Source organism: Triturus cristatus, chromosome 3_2 (assembly GCF_964204655.1).
Source record: "Triturus cristatus chromosome 3_2, aTriCri1.1, whole genome shotgun sequence".
NCBI lineage: Eukaryota > Metazoa > Chordata > Amphibia > Caudata > Salamandridae > Triturus > Triturus cristatus.
The window spans coordinates 773505894-773525969 of NC_140584.1; the positions used below are offsets into that span (position 1 = coordinate 773505894).

At 49.2% G+C, this 20076-nt stretch overlaps 1 protein-coding gene across 3 annotated transcripts in view; it reads right to left on the bottom strand.

Annotated features, from left to right (window-relative positions):
- The window catches only part of PIKFYVE (phosphoinositide kinase, FYVE-type zinc finger containing), a 2037960-nt gene that overhangs the window by 1955966 nt on the left and 61918 nt on the right, over positions 1-20076 (bottom strand). The window contains exon 2 of one of the 3 annotated variants that reach the window (XM_085648835.1): positions 6267-6415. The exons of the other annotated variants lie outside the window; for them this stretch is intronic. The gene's annotated coding sequence lies outside the window, so the exon portion shown is untranslated. The remainder of the gene's footprint in view (positions 1-6266; positions 6416-20076) is intronic. 3 annotated transcript variants of the gene reach the window in all.

The following is a 20076-nucleotide window of genomic DNA, read 5'->3' on the forward strand; positions in this document are numbered from 1 at the left end:
TTTTATAGATAATATAGACTTATAGACACCCCTAATTGTCAACATATTAAGGAGTGCAGTTTGAAAAGGGCCACCCAAGTCATGGTCTAATTACATTATCGTCCCAATTTATAAGAAGGGTAATAGAGCTGAACCTCAATGTTACCATCCTATCTCCTTGATTGATTCAAAAGCAAAGATTCTGGGTAGGATGTTTTTGGACCGACTGGATGCTTGCGTTGCAGAAAAGGGTACCTTTTTACACCATCTAGTATGGGTTCAGGAAGGGCCTAGGGACTCCTGACTAATGCCTGAATATACAGCTAAACATTAGTAAAATATACACTGGCGAAAAAGGCTGCCTATACTTAGCGTTTATGAACCTTAACTCAGCATTTGATTGTGTCGCCAGAGGAAAGCTATGGGGGAAGATGTTGGAAATGGGAGTGGAGTCCCAATAAGTTCATTTTCTAGCCTAATTACAAGAAGACTTGACTGTGTTTATTAGCTATGGATCCAATGGTAAATGCACTACCACGATTAAGACCAACCGTGGTGTTAGACAAGGGTGTGTGCAGGCTCCCTTTCTTTTCTGTCTAAATATGACCTTGATACATATTTCAGAAATTGGAGGTAACACTCCAAACGGTCGCACTGCATGTTCTGTGATTAATTTCACAAAAATACTCCACTTTATAGCCTTGTTTCATCCAATTATTATCCCATGTACTCCTTTACTTTACTTATCCTTCAACACTTTTTTCTGTCACATGTAGGGCACTTTCATGTATACAAAAAGTTTCTTCTGCCACAAATATGCCAATCCAGGCCTTTCTTTTGAAGCAAGATTTACACATGAAACATCCTTAGTAGTGGTTCACTTTTACCTAATGCATTTCGGGCATTTAATTGCCCTTCCTCATGGGTTCACTAAAAAGTTTAAAACACTGACATTAGTACTCATTCCCCAAACCCCTCGCCATCATTTCAACAACCAAACAATTCAATGAACAATCCATGCCATGTTTTTCTAACAGCTGACGTTTTTCCCTGTAATAACGTAACTGAACACCATACACATTGTGCTCTGTGAGACCCCTCACACCCACCTAAACATGGCAGAAGAAACTTTTCGTATACATGAAAGTGCCCTACATGTGACAGAAAAAAGTGTTGAATAATAAGTAAAAGTAAAGGAGTACATGGAATAAAAATTGGATGAAACAAGGCTATAAAGTGGAGTATTTTTGTGAAATTAATCACAGAACATGCAGTGCGTCCGGTTTGATTGTTACCTCGCTCCAATTTCTGAAGTTTTTAACTGAACGTGGGAAAATGGGTAGACCACGTAACCGGGCTGCACGCCAAAGGAGCAGTAGAGATCAAATGTGGAAAAGTGTAACAAGTGGAAAGCAGTATGGTGTGCACTTGGACTCCCTATTGAATTTGTAGCAAAATGACTGCCTAACATTCAAGTAGCACACGCCCATGGTGAAATACAAAAGTGATTGAAAAGGAGAAGTCACATGTATAATGGCAGCAACGTCTATGCATCCTAAGACTGGAGTTTTTTTACAACGAAGACGAATGGTTTCAGACCTGGACCACGCACGCACAATGTTAAAGCAAAACAAACATACAATATATGGACAGAAATGTATTTATAACAAATATGGTGTTAAAGTTTAAACAGCATTTCGTTTTTTTCTACACTTTACGTGGAAACAGCTAAGGGAGGGCGGGGCATTTGACAGAGTGTTTTGGGAACATTCCGACATCGGAGGGTTGGGAATGAGGTTCCTTGAGAAGTGCCTTATGGGATTTGAAGGCTTGTAGGAGGCCAGAGTCTGTGGTGGGTGTAACAGGATTGGTGAAGTTAGAGGGAGGAGTTGTGGGTTTGTACTTGAAAAGGGAAAACCACAGGAATGAGAGTCATACTGATCGGTGAAAGGAGAGAAGATGCTAGATGTGAGCTAGCAATGGTAATTGGACACAGGTATGAAAGAGTTCACGGAAGTCTGGCATACGGGTTGGGGTCACTGTGAGGTTTAGAGTAACATCAGGTTTTGGAATCTTTTATGGAATACAAAGTGGGTATTAAGGTTAAGAGTGGAATGTTTAAGGTGGGTGTTAGTGGTCTCACAGAGCACAATGTGTATGGTGTTCAGTTACGTTATTAGAGGGAAAAACGTCAGCTGTTAGAAAAACATGGCATGGATTGTTCATTGAATTGTTTGGTTGTTGAAATGATGGCGAAGGGTTTTGGGAATGAGTACTAATGTCAGTGTTTTAAACTTTTTAGTGAACCCCTGAGGAAGGGCAATTTAATGCCCGAAATGCATTAGGTAAAAGTGAACCACTACTAAGGATGTTTCATATGTAAATCATGCTTCAAAAGAAAGGCCTGGATCGGCATATTTGTGGCAGAAGAAACATTTCGTATACATGAAAGTGCCCTACATGTGACAGAAAAAAGTGTTGAAGAATAAGTAAAAGTAAAGGAGTACATGGAATAAAAATTGGATGAAACAAGGCTATAAAGTGGAGTATTTTTTTGAAATTAATCACAGAACATGCAGTGCGTCCAGTTGGAGTGTTACCTCGCTCTAATTTCTGAAGTGTTTAACTGCACGTGGGAAAATGGGCAGACCACGTAACCGGGCTGCAGGCCAAAGGAGCAATAGAGATCAAATATGGAAAAGTGTAACAAGTGGAAAGCAGTATGGTGTGCACTTGGACTCCCTATTGAACTTGATACATATTTAACACAAGAGAATGCAGATGTGCCCAGGGTAGGAACATGAAGTCTACCTGCATTGTTATATGCGGGTGACTGTGTCCGATTATCAAGAACCGGTGTGGGTCTCCAGAGGTTACTGAATAGAATGGTTCTGTTTATGCGTGAACCAAGAATAATGTCCATTATAGCTAAGTCACACATCATTGTCTGTGGGCGCTCCCCCAAAGTTTCGGAAATTCCATTTTATTAACGGCAATAAAAGTCTTTGCGTCCCAACTTTCATATATTATGGGGTACCTTTTAACAATAAATGTACTTGGGCATGTCTAACGAAAGTTAGGAGAGCCCAGTTTGAATCAACAGAGGCAATTTTTAGGTTCACAGGGAAATTAGGTTCTAAACCCCTAGATGTGGTGGTTAACATTTACAAAGCAATCTGCTGTTCTGTTATGACATATGTTGCAGGTATAAGTGGGTACAGCAGTGCTGTGCATTTGCAGGCTAGCGAGAAAATGTTTTTGATAAGACTGCTAGCCGTACCTACCAGTGTGCCCACTTATGCCAGTCATATGGAGATGAGCGTAGCACATTTAGAGGACTGCATTAAGATAGCCCCACTTGTGCTGTGGCACTCTATTTGGCGCAAGCAAGAACGTTTTAAATCAGACCATAACCTCCAACTACCTACGGCTCGATTATGCTCATAAAATACCATGGGTGAGGTATGTTAAAAAACAATTCATTACGTTTGGGAGGCCTGAATGTTTTCATAACCCATTGGACATTGATGCTGTGGCCAAAAGGCATTTAAAAAGAACATTTCTCCCCTCCAGCTGCCTGCGCCGCCTATTGTCTAATACCCCTCATCAATTGTGCGGTCAAGGTCTTCACACTTCTGGCCACCTATCTCAAGCAATTCCTTCACAACCTGATGGACCTGGACAAATGAGTCTTGATGCCAGCCCGCAGTACGAGACATTGCCTCCGGCACCTTCATGCAGTCCTAGCCCACTGTCATCTCCTTCCACCCAGCCTGACCTTACTTCTACTTGACTTTGAAAAGCCATTCGATACGGTGGACTGGGGACACCTGAAACAGGTACTGACACTTGCTGGGATCGGGCCCCACTTTTGTGGGCTTGTCCAAGGCCCATACTCTAATCCCAAAGCGGGGGGTCAAGATTAATGGTGTACTCTCCAATTCCTTCCCTATTGGAATTAGGACTAGAACTAGTCTGCTCCTTATCTCCTCTCCTCTTTGCGCTCGAACCACTGGCGTGCCTCATTTGTAGTGTAGCTCAATTACGCAGATGGATGAGGAGCAAGGGGCACGAGGACCCCATAGCCCTCTATGCCGACAACATCCTTGTTTACCTTGAACACCCTGTGGTGGGCAGTCCTGGATGTCTCTTCATCCTCCAGTGATACAGGGCGGCCTCAGGCTTCTGGGTGAACCCCTCTAAATCGGTCAGTGACTCCGGCCCCAAACTGAGACGGTTTAGATTGGCAAGACAATATCCCAATTCGCTGTCTCAGCCTCAAATACCTGGGTGTCTGGGGGGCACGCCACCCCGAACTTAGCTGATCCCTTAACCTCCCGCCTTTTGCACATAAAGCTAAAGAAGACCTCAACAAATAGCAACCCCTCTCATTGGATGTAATGGGCTGTATAGCCCTATGAAATATGATGAACCTGCAGAGATTTAATTATATATTTCAGAATCTATGTAGGAAAGTGTCTCTTTTAACATGGTTAGCCCCCACTTATTGCTTAAATTTGGATTTCGAACTGTAAGTGCCCCACCCCCGCTAACCAGGTCCTCAAAGCCAGATCTCTTCCCCAAAACTGTTCCATGATTGGCACAACTTCAGTGGCCCCAGTAAGTCCCTAAAAAATGGTACCCCTGGTAACTAGGGCATGGGTATTGAGGAGGGACCTCTGGGGCTGCAGCACTGGTTGTGCTACCCGATGGACCTTCTCAAGTCAATGCACTCAGCCATTGCAAGCTGCGTGTCTTGGTGTAGAGAAATCCGAAGAGTCGACATGACATTGGATATAGGTAAGTCACTCCTACTGCAGACCTTTAGCCATAAGGCAGGGTGCACTATACCCTATGTGTGGGGATATCAGCATGTGCAGATATATGCCAGTACAATGTCCAGTCCAATTTGGGATGTTGCAAATGCACAAGGAAGCAATAAAAAGTACATGGGCTGGATACTTGTCAACGAGATTTTCCAAACTCCATGATGGCTTCACTGATTTCTGAGAGGTTTGGTAACAAACATCTTGTTTGAATATATCCTGACTGACGCCAGTGATGGATTTATTAATAAATTCACACAGGGGACCCTTTTAGAGGATCCCCTGAAAACCTATTAAGCACTGGTGTGGTTGCAGACTTGTTTTCGCCAGCCTGCCACAATCAGACATGTTTCTGACCTCATGAGGCGAGAGCTAGTGCTCTCAGATGACAAAGACTGCAGTGGGTGGAGGTGTTATACACCGCCTGCAGGACAGGATGGCCTACCTGGGTAGGAAGCTTCAAAGGCAATGCCGCCTTTGAAATACAAACCAGGACCCTCCAAATAGTGGGGGAGGCCAAGCCCCCTTTCCTGCTCCATTCTGGAGAGAGTAAAGATGGGAAAATTAGTTAGATGACAAGAGTACCGACTTACCCTACACCACCCCTTGGACGGTGCAGGTGATGTGAACTCCCTCTCCTGAAACTCCACCATCATGGAATGGTGGAGACACCTCCAATCAGGGCTAGGGTAGTGCCTCTTCCCACAGAGTGTGTAAACACCCTGAATGTATGTAGCACATTGACTACCACCTGTCTCCCCTTGTAAAGGCCCAGAATTCCGTATTTAGGAGGCACCCCGAGAACCGAACATCAGATTCAAAGGACAAAAGAAGACCAGGACAAAAAAGACTCGAGAACTGAAGCTCTTCAACCGAAGAAAAAGGTGTCAAACCCTGCTTGCTGCTCCTAGGATTCAACAATTGCTGCTGCTGTGTCGTTCTGAACCCTGAAACGACTTCAAGAACCACAGACCACCTCCAGCCTTCAAGAAATCGCCGTGAAGGTATCACTCCCCCACACACTGCAGGCACTGATCCCATGAAGTCGGGTTTGTCAACTTGCTGCTTCCCGATGACATTGACGCTGCACCAAAGCAGGAAGATATACAACAGCTCCAGAGGGTCAGATTTGCTTCCCCATCAAGTTTGGAGGCAGTCGGACCTACCAGAGCAGAGGCCTACCAATACCCATGGTACCAGACCCCAACGGTAAAAACCAAGAAGAAGAGTCTACACCGGACTTTTTGAAACACCAAAAGCAAGCACCCGTCGAGACACCAGAGACCCACTTGCTGGGTGGCCCAGCTGATCTGAGATCACCTCTCCAAGTTGCCTGCTCCTGACCACGAGGACCTCAAGACTAACACAGCCCAACTGGCCCCTGCACTGACCAACCAACCCTGCTCCCACGGTGCCTAGGCCCTTCGACCAACTCCCTACTAGGAGACCCATCGGACTTACCTATTAGTCCCTCTGTGCAGTGCTTTTTCATGTGGCCCCTTTGGTCTTTGCACACCAGCTTCTAAAGCCTCAGCATTTCTGCTCCTGGCTTTTCCGGGACGCTCTGGAAGTACCCCTGATGGAACTCTGAACCTGGTCCTGACATGGACCTAAAATGAGAATGTGAATTTTGTAAAAGCATTGCCTGAACTTCTAAGCATTATTCGGCTTTTCCCCATTGTTTCCTATGGTGCATAATTGCGCATAAAAGTGAAATATTTTCAGAAATTTGAAAATCGTAACTCTGAAAGTATTTACTTTAGAACTGTGTTTATGGTCTTAAAAATTAATTTAAAAAAAAAAAAGATAGTATTTGTACAGGTTGGTCTCGGATTTATTCGAGTGTGTGTCATTTATTGCCTCTGTGAGTACAACAAATGCTTAAAACCACCCTCTCTGACAAGCCTAACTGCTCGCCCACACTACCACAAAAAGAGTTAGTATTATCTGCTTTTGCTTCTACCTGCCTTTTGACGATCTCTCACACTCTCTACTTAGTGCCCTTCAGTTTAGTACACTGTTCAGAGAGGCGGTTTCCTACATTGGCGGATGAGCAGTGGGGTACACGACACTGCATTTGCTAGACCACTTCGACAATAAGTGACCACATGAGTGTATCCCACAAATGTCTCTAGACAACGTAAATTTTGATTGGTCAATTATCTTTCTACATCTCTAAAATTAAATGCTAGGACCTTAGTTAAGTACCTGAAACCAAGTGGTTATAAATATAAAAGTCTATGCTTTAGTTAGGACAACATATTCAGTAATAGTTATTTTTTATAACTTTCGAAAAAGGTCCCAACTTTAGTAAAATAATGCCGGATTCCAATAGCTAGGTTCAGGAGCTCAACTAGACCGCTTACATGGACCAGAGTCTGCTCACCTGACAGGCCTCTGTAAGAGCTATGGAATAAACCAGGCAAAAGTCCTAAAAAGGAATTTCTCAGGCAACCAATAGCTCAGTTTGTGAAAGATCACACAGAACTGGTAGTTCAGTCTGAGGATGAAGAGAATACCAATGAAGATGATGTTGAGGAAGGATGAGACAGTCCCCTCATAGAGTCCCCTCAAACACAGGTTAGACCCTTTCAAATGAGGACTTCATGCTGGAAAGATTAGAGGGTCAGCTCCTGGAACTAGAAAAGCAAAGACAAGAGTTGGGCCTAGGACCCATATCTGGTGGCAGCACACACGCAATTAGGGAGAATAGCAGTTTCTAGAACTCAAAACTCTTCAAAAGGGTTTGTCCCTCACTATTCAGAAGGTGATGACATCACCAAATGGCTTACTGCACTTGAGAGAGGAAGGAAAGTAGCTAGACAAACTTCGGCTACTCTCTTGTGTGACCTCTTCTCAATGAAATGCAGGGATAGACTCCTGACATTACCTGAAGAACAAGTTACTTACCTTCGGTAACGCTTTTTCTGGTGGATACAGTATCTGCCTGTGGATTCCTCACCTTGATAATATCCCCTGCGCCAGCATTCCACGGAACTTTTTTCCCCAGCTCTCTACGCCGACGTGGACGACGTCATAATGCATCGGCTCCGCTCGCAACTCCGTATGACGTCACCGGAGCCATAAGAGAGCCACGTCGGCGTGATGACGTCAGTTCCACCCATTTTTTTCCCGTGCCTCCGAGGCGCACAGGTGGACCAACGACAGATTCAAAGTATACACAGTATACAATATACAATCAAATATACACAGTACATAAACAAAAGGAAAGCTAAACAAAATAAGCCTTTCCTACAAATGTACCAGAAAGCATAACAACATCTCAAACAAGACAACTTTTAAGGTATACAAAGGTGGACAACGGGGAGGCGGGTGGGCCAGTGATGAATCCACAGGCAGATACTGTATCCATCAGAAAAAGCGTTACCGAAGGTAAGTAACTTGTTCTTCTGATGGATACATCTGCCAGTGAATTCCTCACCTTGTGAATAGATTCCCACAGCAGTCCCCTCTCCCGGAGGAGGGTGTCCTCCTTCCTATACCAGAAAGTCTTGCAAGACAGAGCGCGCGAAGTGGCCCTCCCTCCTCATCTCAGAGTCCAAGCAATAATGCTTTCCGAAAGTATGGAGGGAGTCCCAAGTCGCGGCTTAACAAATATCTGCCACAGGAACACCCCGGGCCAAAGCGGATGTAGATGATTTAGCTCTAGTTGAATGAGCCCTAATACCCTCAGGAGGAACCTTACCAGCCAGGGCATAGCAGATCTTGATGGCAAGGATGATCCATCTTGATAGAGTGCGCTTGTGTACCGCTCTTCCTTTGGAATGTCCAACAAAACCCACGAAGAGCTGATCTTCCAGACGAAAGTCCTTCGTTCTGTCCAAGTAAAAGCTTACAGCTCTCTTTGGGTCCAGGCGATGAAGCCTTTCCTCCTCCTTTGGGGGATGAGGGGGTGGATAAAAAACAGGGAGAGTAATAGACTGTCTCAAATGAAACGGAGTAACAACTTTGGGCAGGAAAGCAGCCCTGGTCCTGAGCACCATCCTTTCAGCATGTAATGTTAGAAAAGGGGGTTTAGAACTAAGAGCTTGAAGCTCACTCACCCTCCTTGCCGAAGTTATGGCTACAAGAAAGACCGTCTTAAAGGACAACAGCCTCAAGGGACAACTATGAAGAGGCTCAAACGGGGACCCCATCAGAAAAGTTAAGACAAGATTAAGGTCCCACTGCTGCATTACAAAAGGAGTAGGAGGAAACTTGTTCGTAAGGCCTTTGATAAACCTCAGTACAACCGGAGATTTAAATAATGACGGTTGATCAGGTAGACATAGAAAAGCCGATAAGGCCGAAAGATAGCCCTGGACCGTGGCCACAGCACAGCCCTGCTGAGCCAAGGAAAGGGCAAACTGGAGCACCTCAGAAAGATGTGCTTTTAAAGGGTCAATGGATCTCTCTCCACGCCATATTACAAACTTGGACCACCTGTAGGAGTAAATGGACTTGGTGGAGTGTCGCCTGGCCGATAAAATAACATCCACCACATCAGGTGGGAGAGAGAAAGAACTCAGGTTGCCCAGTTCAATCTCCAGGCATGAAGGTGTAAGCTCTGGAGGTGGGGGTGTAGAACCTGCCCCTCCGACTGTGAGAGGAGGTCTGCCCTCAGAGGGAGACGGAGCGGAGGGCACGAGGAAAGGTGGAGAAGATCTGTGTACCACACCCTTCTTGGCCAATCCGGGGCGATCAAAATGACTTGGGCCTGGTCTTGGCGAATCTTCCTCAGAACCCGAGGAATCAAGGGTATGGGAGGAAACGCGTAAAGGAGTCGTGAGCCCCAACTCAACTGAAACGCATCCCCCAACGTCCCCTGAAGACCTTCCGAAACCCCTAAACTTTTTAAAACCAAAACCTTTAGCAGGAGCTTGCAGACCCAAAGATTTAGCTGTTACCCTGCTGTCCTTAAATCTCTGTAGGGCGGAGTAAGCTTTTTCTCCAAATAATTTTTGTCCATCAAACGGCAAATCCACCAATGTGGCCTGAACAGCCGTAGAAAAGCCAGATGAACGGAGCCATGCCTGCCTTCTCGTGGCTATAGACGAGCCCATTATTCTTGCCACTGAATCTGCTGTATCAAGCCCCGATTGAATCACTTGTCTTGCAGCAGCTTGAGTATCTGCGACCACCTCCATGAAGGACGCCTTATCACCCTCAGGCAACTTAGGGGCTAAAGACTTAATTGAGTCCATTAAGGCATGCACATAACGACCCAGCAAGCACGTGGCATTGGTAGATTTAAGTGCCATACTTCCTGATGAAAAAGTTCTCTTAGCTGCCTGGTCCACCTTTTTGGACTCCCTGTCCGCAGGAGACTGAGGGAACGATCCCGATGCATGCTTCGAGCAGGACGCCTGCACAACTAGGCTCTCTGGAGACGGGTGCGTAGAAAGAAAATCTGGATCCCCAGGTGCCACCCTCTATCTTCTCGCCACCTGCCTGGAAACCGCTGGAGAAGAAAGTGGTTTACGCCATACCTCCAAAACAGGCTCCTTAATAGCCTCATTGAAAGGCAGTAAAGGCTCAGAAGTCGAAGTAGGTGAATGCAACACCTCTGTCAGCAGGTTAGATTTATATTACGCAGAGGGTAACTGCAAATCCAACAACTCTGCGGCCTTCTTTATAAACATATGGTAAGGAACCAATTCCTGAAGTGGAGATGATCTAGATGAAGTAAGCTCCCACTCAGGGGTCGTATCCAGGCCACTAGCCTCTTTTGTATCCCTTCAAACTCAGAGGACGTGTCCACTTCACCTTCCTCTACCTCCACTCTATACCTTTCCTCATCCAAGACCCTTTGGGCCTCCCTTCTCGACCGAATCCGTGGAGTCAGCGTCGTACGCGGCGTCGGTGGAGCCAGAGGTGTAGGAGTCGGCGGCGCCAAAGACTGAGTCGGCATCGCTGGACGCGGCGCCGAGAGAGTCAGCAACGGTGTCGAGGAAGGCTCCGAAGCAGGACGATCCAGCCGAAGTCGCGATGGATCCCCAGACGGTGCCGGAAACTGCCACGAAGGCGCCATCGGCAGAAAGGGCATAAACGGGGCCTGAGCATAATGCTGCGGTACCCCTAGAGTATATGCCATAGGAACCACTGGACCAGTCGGTGCACCGGATGGGAAGGCAGCCCGATTGAAGATTCCATACATTGCATTTAAAAAATGCAAAGAATCCGTACCCGGAGCCGGGAACTGCGGATAAGGAACCGATCCTAGATCCGTCTGCGGAGTACCTGGCAACGGCGCCACAGTGTCCTCTACCGGAGCCGTAGGATCCTCAGGCCCTGGAGAAGGCTCCTTCCTTTGTTCCTGCTCATCATCAGAAACAGACAACTCCACTGGAACCGGAGACGGCGCCGGTGACTGCGCTGAGGACTGCGCCGGTGACCGCGCTGGAGTCCGCTTCGGCGAAGGAGATCCTTCTGGAGACTTAGAAGGAGGAGGAGGAGACAAATCCTTACTTCGGCGTCGAGGCGAAGTCGATCTCGACGCCTTGTTCTTCGAAGACCGGCGCCGAGAGGAATGCTTCCTTTTCTTATGATGCTTTTTCGACTTCGATGAACGTGAAGTCGACGACTCCGGTCTCGACCTCTCCTTCTTTCTACCTCTCTTCTCCTTTTTGGCTTTGGCCATAAAAAGCTTTGCCTCCCTTTCCTTCAATGCCTTCGGATTCATCCTCCTACAGCTTGAACAATCTTCGACGTCGTGGTCAGATGAAAGGCACCACAAACAATCATCATGGGGGTCTGTCATAGACATGTGGCTCCCACATTCCCTACAAGGCTTAAAACCCGACTTCCTCGTCGAAGACATAATAGATTTTCTCTAACAGTAACACCGAACAACTACAAAGTAGCAGGAGAGTACTGGAAAAACCGTTGCGCGTCTACGGCGCGGAAAAAAGGGAACTGACGTCATCACGCCGACGTGGCTCTCTTATCGCTCCGGTGACGTCATACAGAGTCGCGAGCGGAGCCGATGCATTATGACGTTGTCCACGTCAGCGTAGAGAGCTGGGGAAAAAAGTTCCGTGGAATGCTGGCGCAGGGGATATTCACAAGGTGAGGAATCCACTGGCAGATGTATTCATCAGAAAAAGATGCTTAGTCTTGCGACCTCATGAAAAGTACCCTGAATGACTGGTCTGGACTCACCACTTAAGAGCATAGAATAAGATTCAGGGAGACTCGAAAAACCCAGAGTCAGTTCTGGGTAGAATTCATAGACTTTTCAGGAAAAACACTGGATAATTGGTTAACAGGTAAAAATGTGAATGTCTATTAAGGGCTTTACAATTTAATCATGAAAGAACACCTTCAGAGTAACTGTTACACTGAGAAGCTACATTAGCATCTGGGAGACCTAGGTCCACTTTCTCCTCTAGCATTGGGAAAGAAAATAGACCCTGGGTCAAAACAAGGGTGACCAGGGGATACCAAAAGAAAGTCTAAAAAGCCCCCGAACCCTCCCCCCCCCCCCCCAAGTGACAGATGGTGATCTAAAAGGGAAAAATAAAATGAGTCTTCTTCAGACCCCCAAAAACCTGCTCAGGAGGGTGATACCAGAAACTCATCTCAGCCCATAAGCGGGGTACCAGGGGAAGAACTGGGATCCTGAAAAGGCTTGGTGTCATGACGAAACGGAAATTGGACACCAAACTGGAGACCCTGGCTGTTAAAACAAACCAAATGCTTCTATTCCATGTGCAGTAAAAGCAGTGGCCAATCTCCAGACGGGATCTCAGGTGAGCCTGGCCAGGTCAGAGAACTCACTGAGACAACTCTTGTAGGGGGTGTGGATTTGGCCACCTTAGCTGTATGGCCCACCAATATGCAAAAATACAGACACACATCCCAATATTAATGGGGTTAGGGCAGAAGTTCTGAGAGACACTGGTGCCAGCATCACCATGGTGACTAAGCAGTTGGTGTCCTCAGATTAGTATCTGCCTGGAAGGACCTATCCAGTCAATAAGGTGGACAATGTGACTAAAACCCATCCCATGGCAATGGTGTCCTCCTTTGACTGGGGAGGGGCTGCTGGAAAACAAATTTAGCTGTCTCTTCATCAATACCAGTTAATTGTTTGCTTGACAATGATTTGAAGTCTCCTCAGCCGGGTCTGGGCAAACAGATTCCATGCAGAAATTATTGGAATCCCACATTGGGGGGAGGAGGAGGGGGGGGGGAATATAAAATCCTGAGCACAGAGCAGAGCCCAGGATGAAAAAGAGGTGCTGGAGTCCACCCTCCAAGAGAACAGGCAAACAGACTGGGGAACCAGCTGCAAATCAGAAACCAGGCCCTTCTCCTCAGGGGGAAGAAAATTCAGCCCCAGGAGGAACTGAGGTTCAGTAGATGGAGCCTTACTAGGCTGATGCTTTTGGACCCAGGGTGACCCTCTAGTGAAGAGCTGTGCCAGGGGCAGAGGACCTGCCCCACTCTTGAAAGCCTGCAACAGCAAGCTGCTGCACAGGAAGGTGGTGATGTTAGTGGCTCCCACAGGACTCACTGAGAGGAGGGAATCCTGTACACTGAGGCCAGAGACACCAAACCTGGTGCCACTAGGAGAGTGGTAGTGCCTACAGCATTTAGAGAATTCCTCCCGACTGTGACCCATGGCATCCTCCTAGCTGGACACCTTGGCCAGCCCAAAACTTGAAGCGGGTTTGTCAGCCACTTCTATAGGCCAGGGATGCACCAGAAGGTCAAGGAGTTTTGCCTCTCCTACCCATCTGTCAAGCCAGTGGCAAGTCTGGTGGGCACCCAAAGTCCCCCTTAATTCCACTTCCAGTGGTTGGGGTACACTTTTAAACAGTAGGGATTGATATTGTTGGATGATGCTATTTCCCTTAAGACTACCACTGTCCCTGAAGTGACTAGGGCCCTCATAGGTATTTTTACCAGAGTTGGCTTCCCTAAGGAGGTGGTATCAGATAGAGATACAAACTTAATGTCTTGTTATCTGAAACCCATGTGGAAGGAGTATGGAGTGACCTGCAGGTTCACTACCCCTACTATCCGCAGTGTAATGAGTCAATAGGAACCGTCAAAAGTAGGATTGGTAGACTCCCTGAAAACAGATAAGGTGATGGGATGTTTTACTGCCATGCCTGCTTTTTGCCTACAGGGAATTGCCACAAAAGGGAGCTGGGTTCTACCCATTTGAACTTTTGTTTGGTCATCCTGTTAGGGAACCATTGTGAGAGAAACCTCTTGTTGCATCTAAACAGGACATAGTGGACCTCCACTCCAGGATGGCTTAATACACAGAGAGAGCAAACCAAAACCTTGAGGCCAGCCAAGAGCTCCAGAAGCAATGGTATGACCAAAAGGCAGCTATGATGGAGTTTCAGACAGGGCAAAAGGCATTTTGGAGCCTGCGGCCCCTAGGTGACTCCAAGATAAATGGAGTGGGCCCAATACCATCCTAGAAAGAAAAGGGGAGGTCACCTACATGGTGGGCCTTGGCTCTTGAAGGAACCCCAAGAGGGTCATCCACGTGAACAGCCTTAAACCCTATTATTACAGGGCAGATGTGACCATGCTCATGGTTACAGATGAATATCAGGAACCAGAGAGAGAACCTCTACCTGATCTCCTGTGCAACAACCCAAAATATGGGCCAGCGGAAGGAGTGGTCTTGTCAGATACCCTCACTACCCAACAGCAGACTGATTGCAGGCAGGTCCTAACTCAGTTTTCTGAGCTCTTCTCTTTGACCCCTGGGCAGACTAGCTGGTGTACCCATGATGTGAACAATAGTGAAAACCTGCTTGCCAAAAAACAAAACCTACAGGCCGTCTGGTCATGTGAAAGAGCATCCAAGATGAAGTAAGCAAGATTCTGGAATTGGGAGTCATAGAGCCATCTGACAGCCCTTAGGCCAGCCTAGTGGTGTAAGTCCCCAAGACTCATTTTCATAGTGGTAAAAAAAGAGATGAGGTTGGGTGGGGCCTATAGAGGCCTCAATGTAGTGACCGAAACTATTGCACACCTAATTCCAAGGAGCAGCTAAGTATCGGAGTACCTTTGATCTCACATCTGGGTACTGGTAGGTAAGTCTGACTCCAGGAGAAAAAGAAAGATCTGCATTTTCAACCCCAGAGGGACATTATCAGTTTACTGTGATGCCTTTTGAGCTGAAATATGCACCTGACACTGTTCAAAGATTGTTGAATAAAGTTCATGCTGGTTTGGAATCCTACAGTGCAGCTTATCTAGATGATATTGCTTTCTTTAGCTCAACCTGGCAGGATCACCTGATCCACCTGGGAATGTGTTAGAGGCTCTGAGGAGTGCAGGCCTCATGATTAAGGCAAGCAAGTGTCAGACAGGGCAAAGGAATGTTTTTACCTGGTCCATCTTGTTGGTAGAGGTCAGGTTCAACCATTACAACCCAAGATCCAGACCATTCTGGACTGGGTGGCTCCAACTACCCAGACTCAAGTCAGTGCCTTCCTTGGCTTGACTGGGTACTATAGGAGGTTTGTGTAAGATTATGGCACCATTGTGACACCCCACAAAGGAGTGACCTCCTAAAGAAATGTCCAAAAAGCTTAACTGGATGGTGAGCAGTCAAAAGGCTTGACACTCTAAAGGTAGCAATGTACTCTGCATCAGCTCTGAACGCTCCACATTACACCAAGCACTTCATTATGCAGACTGATGCCTCTGAACATGGGATAGGAGCGGTCCTATCCCAAATAAATGACCAGGGTCAAGACAAGCCTGTGGCTTTCATCAGTAGAAGGCTAATTCCCAGGGATCAGCACTGGTATGTCATTGAGATTGAAGCCTTTGCTGTGGTCTGGTCCCCGAAGAAGCGGGAGGACATACCTGCTTGGCTGTCACTTCATTGTTCAAACCAACCACAGGCCTCTCAGATGGTTAATGCAGATAATAGGTGAAAATCCCAAACTGCTCAGGCGATCCATATCCCTATATAGAATGGACTTTGAAGTGAACACAGACCTGGCACTGCCTGTGCCAATGCAGATGGACTTTCCAGGTTTCTCCACTTAGACGATGACAGCTCACTGGGGGAAGGTTAGTTTCAACTGCTTTCATTTGGTCATGTAGGAAAGTGCCTCTTTTGACATGTTAGCCCCCACCTTTTGCCTGAGGTATGATGTAATTTTGAACTGCAATTATACTGGGCCCCTGCTAACCAGGTCCCTAGTGCCAGATCTCTTTCCACAAAACTGTACCACAATTGGCACAACTTACATTGCCCCTGTAAGTCCCTAATAAATGGTACCCAGGGCACTGGTATTGAGGAGGGTCCTTTGGGACTGCAGCACTGATTGTGCCACCCCAGGGACCCCTCATCAAGGCAGTTATGAACTCTGCCACTGCAGGCTGCATGTCTTGGTACAGAGAAATCCGAAGAGTCGACATGGCACTGTGTGCCATACCTCCCATACACTGCATGGAATATAGCTAAGTCACTCCTACTACAGGCCTTTATCCTTGAGGCAGGGTGCACTATATCATATGTGTAAGCCTATCAGCATGACCAGACATGCCCCTACAATATCCAGTCCATTCTGGGATGTTGTAAGTGCACAGGGAAGCCATAAAGAGTACATGGGCTGGATACTTGTCAACACGTGTTTCCTAGCTCTATGATGGCCTCACTGATTTCTGAGATGTTTGATACCAAACATCTTGTCTTAATAAATCCTCACTGATGCCACTGATGAATGTATTAATAAATTCATTCAAGAGACGCTTTTAGAGGATCCCTTGAAAACATACCAAGCACTGGTGTGATACCGGACTTGCTTTCGCCAGCATGACTCTACCAGATATGTTTCTGACCTTATGGAATGAGAGCCAGCACTCTCCAAGGTCAGAGGCAAAGCATGCACTGGGCCAAGGAACTTTACACCTCCTACAGGACAGGATGGCCTACCTGGGCAGGAAGATTCAAAGGCTATGCCACTATTGATATTCAACCCAGGACCCTCCAAATAGTGGGGAAGACCCCTTTCCTGCTCCACTTCTGGCGGGGATGGGGCAGGCAATGTGAACGCCACTCCTGAAATTCCACCATCTTGGAAGGGTGAAGAAACCTCCAATCAGGGCTAGAGTAGGGCCTCTTTCCACAGTAAGTGGTCAATATAGGGTGCAGACACCTTAAAGGTAAGTAGTCCATTAGCTACTGCCCATCTCCCCTTGTAGCGCCTCTAAATTCAGTATTTAGGTTGCACCCAGAGACCTGAACTTAAGATTCGATGGACAAGAGAAGACCAGGACAAAGAAGACCCACTGCTCGAGAACGGAAGACCTGCTTCAGAAGAAAAAGGCACCAAACCCTGCCTGCTGCTCCTAGGACTCTACAATCGCTGCTGCTGTGTTGTCTTGAACCTTGAAGGGACTCCAAGAACCCCAGAACCCCTCCAGCCTTCATGAAATCGCTGCAAAGCTCCCTTCGAGTGAAGGTATCACTACCCTGCACATCACAGGCACCAGTCCCGTGAACTATGGTTTGTCGACTTGCTGGCCCTGGACAACCTTGATGCAGCACCCAAGCAAGAAGAGGTAAAACAGCTCCGGGGTGTCAGATCTGCCTCCACACAAAGTTTGAAGGCGCCAGGACTTACCGGAGCCGCGATTTACCAATACCCGAGGTACCAGACCCCCAACGGTAAAAACCAAGAAGAGGTACACACCGGACTCCCGAAACACCCGAAGCAAGCACCCGTCGAGGGATGTCGAGACACAAGAGACCCACTTCCTAAGTGGACCAGCTGTCCCGAGATCGCCTCTCCTAATTGCCTGCTCCTGACCGCGAGGACATCAAGATGTACAACACCAGGCTGACCTGTTCACCCCAGGGCTGACCAACCAGCTTTGCTCCCATGGTCCTCAGGCCTTTGCAACCTCCTCACTCTAAAGAGACCCACCAGACTCACCTGCAAGTCCCTCTGTACAGTGCTTTTTCAAGGGGCCTCCTTTGTCTTTGCGCACCAGCTTCCAAGGCCTCAGCACCTCTGCTCTTGGCCAATCCAGGTTGCTCACAACCTTCTACGGCTGGAACTTTGGACCTGGTACTGACATCGACCTAAATAGAGAAGGTAAACTTCGTGAAACCATTGCCTGAATTTCTATGCATTTTTCTTCTTTTTCTCCATTGTTTCCTATGGTGCGTAATTGCGCATAGAAGTGATATATTTTCAAAACTTTGAAAAATCATAACTCCGATAGTACTGAGAACTGTATTTATGGTCTTAAAATTTACATAACAGGGGAGCGCTAGGTGGCGCCTGACCGTCATGGACGCCTTTCAGTAAGGCTCCCGGCGCCGGTCCCCGCAAATCCTCCTGACTCCCTCCTGCACTGCCCTGGCCGGCTCGCTCTGGGTGCGGAGACGTGTGGAGCTGCCCTGCTGTCCCGGGCTTGATCCTGGGGCGCCGCGGACATCGCGGGACCCGCCTGGAAGCCGCAGAACCCGACCGGCGGCGGATGGTGGCGGCTGTGGAGCTGTGACCCGGGCGCGCTGAAAATTGAGCCCGCGGCGCCCAAGAGGGGCACAGGCCGGACCCTGCCCGTGACGAAGAGACGGCGGCCGCGAGGCTGCCGTGGGCCCTGTCGGCACCGAAGAGGTGCGGCCCTACTCTGCTGGCACATTGCGGAGACCCAGGAGTGGTGCGATGGACCCCAGCCCCCCCCCCCCCCCCGAGTGGACTGGTGTGGTGGAGCAAGCGGTGAGTGCGGCTGCGTGGGACCGCTTTGCTGGGGCGGCTGTGGGGCCGGGTGCGGAGGGGAGACCCCTCCCATCGGGCTGTGCGTCGGCAGCCGGGGGCCCGGGCCCCCAGCCCCCCCCTCTCCCTCCTCCTCCTGGCTGCAGTGTTGAGCTGGCCCCACCAGCCCGAGGCCGACTGAAGGATTCCGGGTGCAGGGGGGCCCTCCTTGATTCGGGCCGCGCATCGGCGGTCGAGGGGGTGTGTGTGCCGTCCTCCCCCCCCCCCCCCCCCCAATCGCTCTGGGCCCCGGACGACGAGATCCGCCGTGTGGCGACGTGCCCCCCCTGGGGCTGTGGGGGGACCACACCGGTGAGGCGCCCCCTCGGAGAGGTGGGCTGTGCGCAGGAGTCGAGGCGTTGGAGGTTATCGGCTGCGGTGCACTCTGGGGACACTCCAAGGGCCTGGGACCTTGAACTCCGGTGCTGGAACTCGCCTTGTCGGTGGGGGGCTACGGGCGCGACTGTGGCCGGGAGTCAGACTGGCTGTCCCGCTGGGAGGCCCACCGGGGCTTGACCGCTGGGGCTGGTGGTGCCCGACCATTTCTCGCCGCGGGACCCCCCGGCCGTACCTCCTTCTGCTTCCACTTCATCCCGAGCACCCGTCAACGTCCTGAAGGAGTGTCTCCAACCTGTTGCCCGGCTTAGCTGACCGCCGCCCCCGACATGGTTAAGGACAGGGCCACCAAGCCGGCGTCCGGGGCCACCCAAACCAGGATGGCCAAATTCACGACCTCTGAGAAGGGGTCCGGCCCCACGGGCGAGCCGGTCCCGGCCGCTGCTGCGGACCTTGCTGCCATCCTGCAGGCCATCAACTCATCTCGCGCCTCCCTCGAAGGCATGGTGGGAGAGGTCAAGGTGGATGTTGCTCTTCTCCGGCAGGATCTGCGGTACGCCACCACCCGCATCTCGGAAGCCGAATCCAGGATATCCACCGCAGAGGATGACATCCGCCATCTCCAGGACCAGGTTCGGGAGCTGACCACCCACTCTAAGGAGCTACACCCCGCGGTCGAAGATGCAGAAAACCGCGCTCGGCGCAGCAACCTGCGCCTAGTGGGCTTCCCGGAGGGGGTCGAATCGGGCCGGGCGGACGACTTTATGGAACGCTCTGCTTCGTTCGTAGTGGAGAGGGCCCATAGCTCCCTGGCCCCCAGGCCCCCCGGTGCGCCCCCCCCGGCCATTCATCCTCAAGCTCTTGAATTTCAGAGACGCCATTCTCCGCGAGGCCCGGCGCACGGACACCCTCCACTACCAAAACCACAAAATCATGATATTCCCGGACTACACTCGTGAAGTCCAAGAACTGCGCCGCTCCTACACTGAAGTGAAACAGAAGATGCGTTCCCTGGGCCTCCAGTACCAGCTTCAGTTCCCGGCCCGCCTCCGGGTCATCTTCCAGCACAAGACATTGTTCTTCGACACGCCACGAGCGGCCTGGTCCTGGTTGACGGAGGAGCATCCCCTGCACCACTCTGGGCGCGGCTCGCCTACGGGTGTGCGGGGGGGGACGGGGGA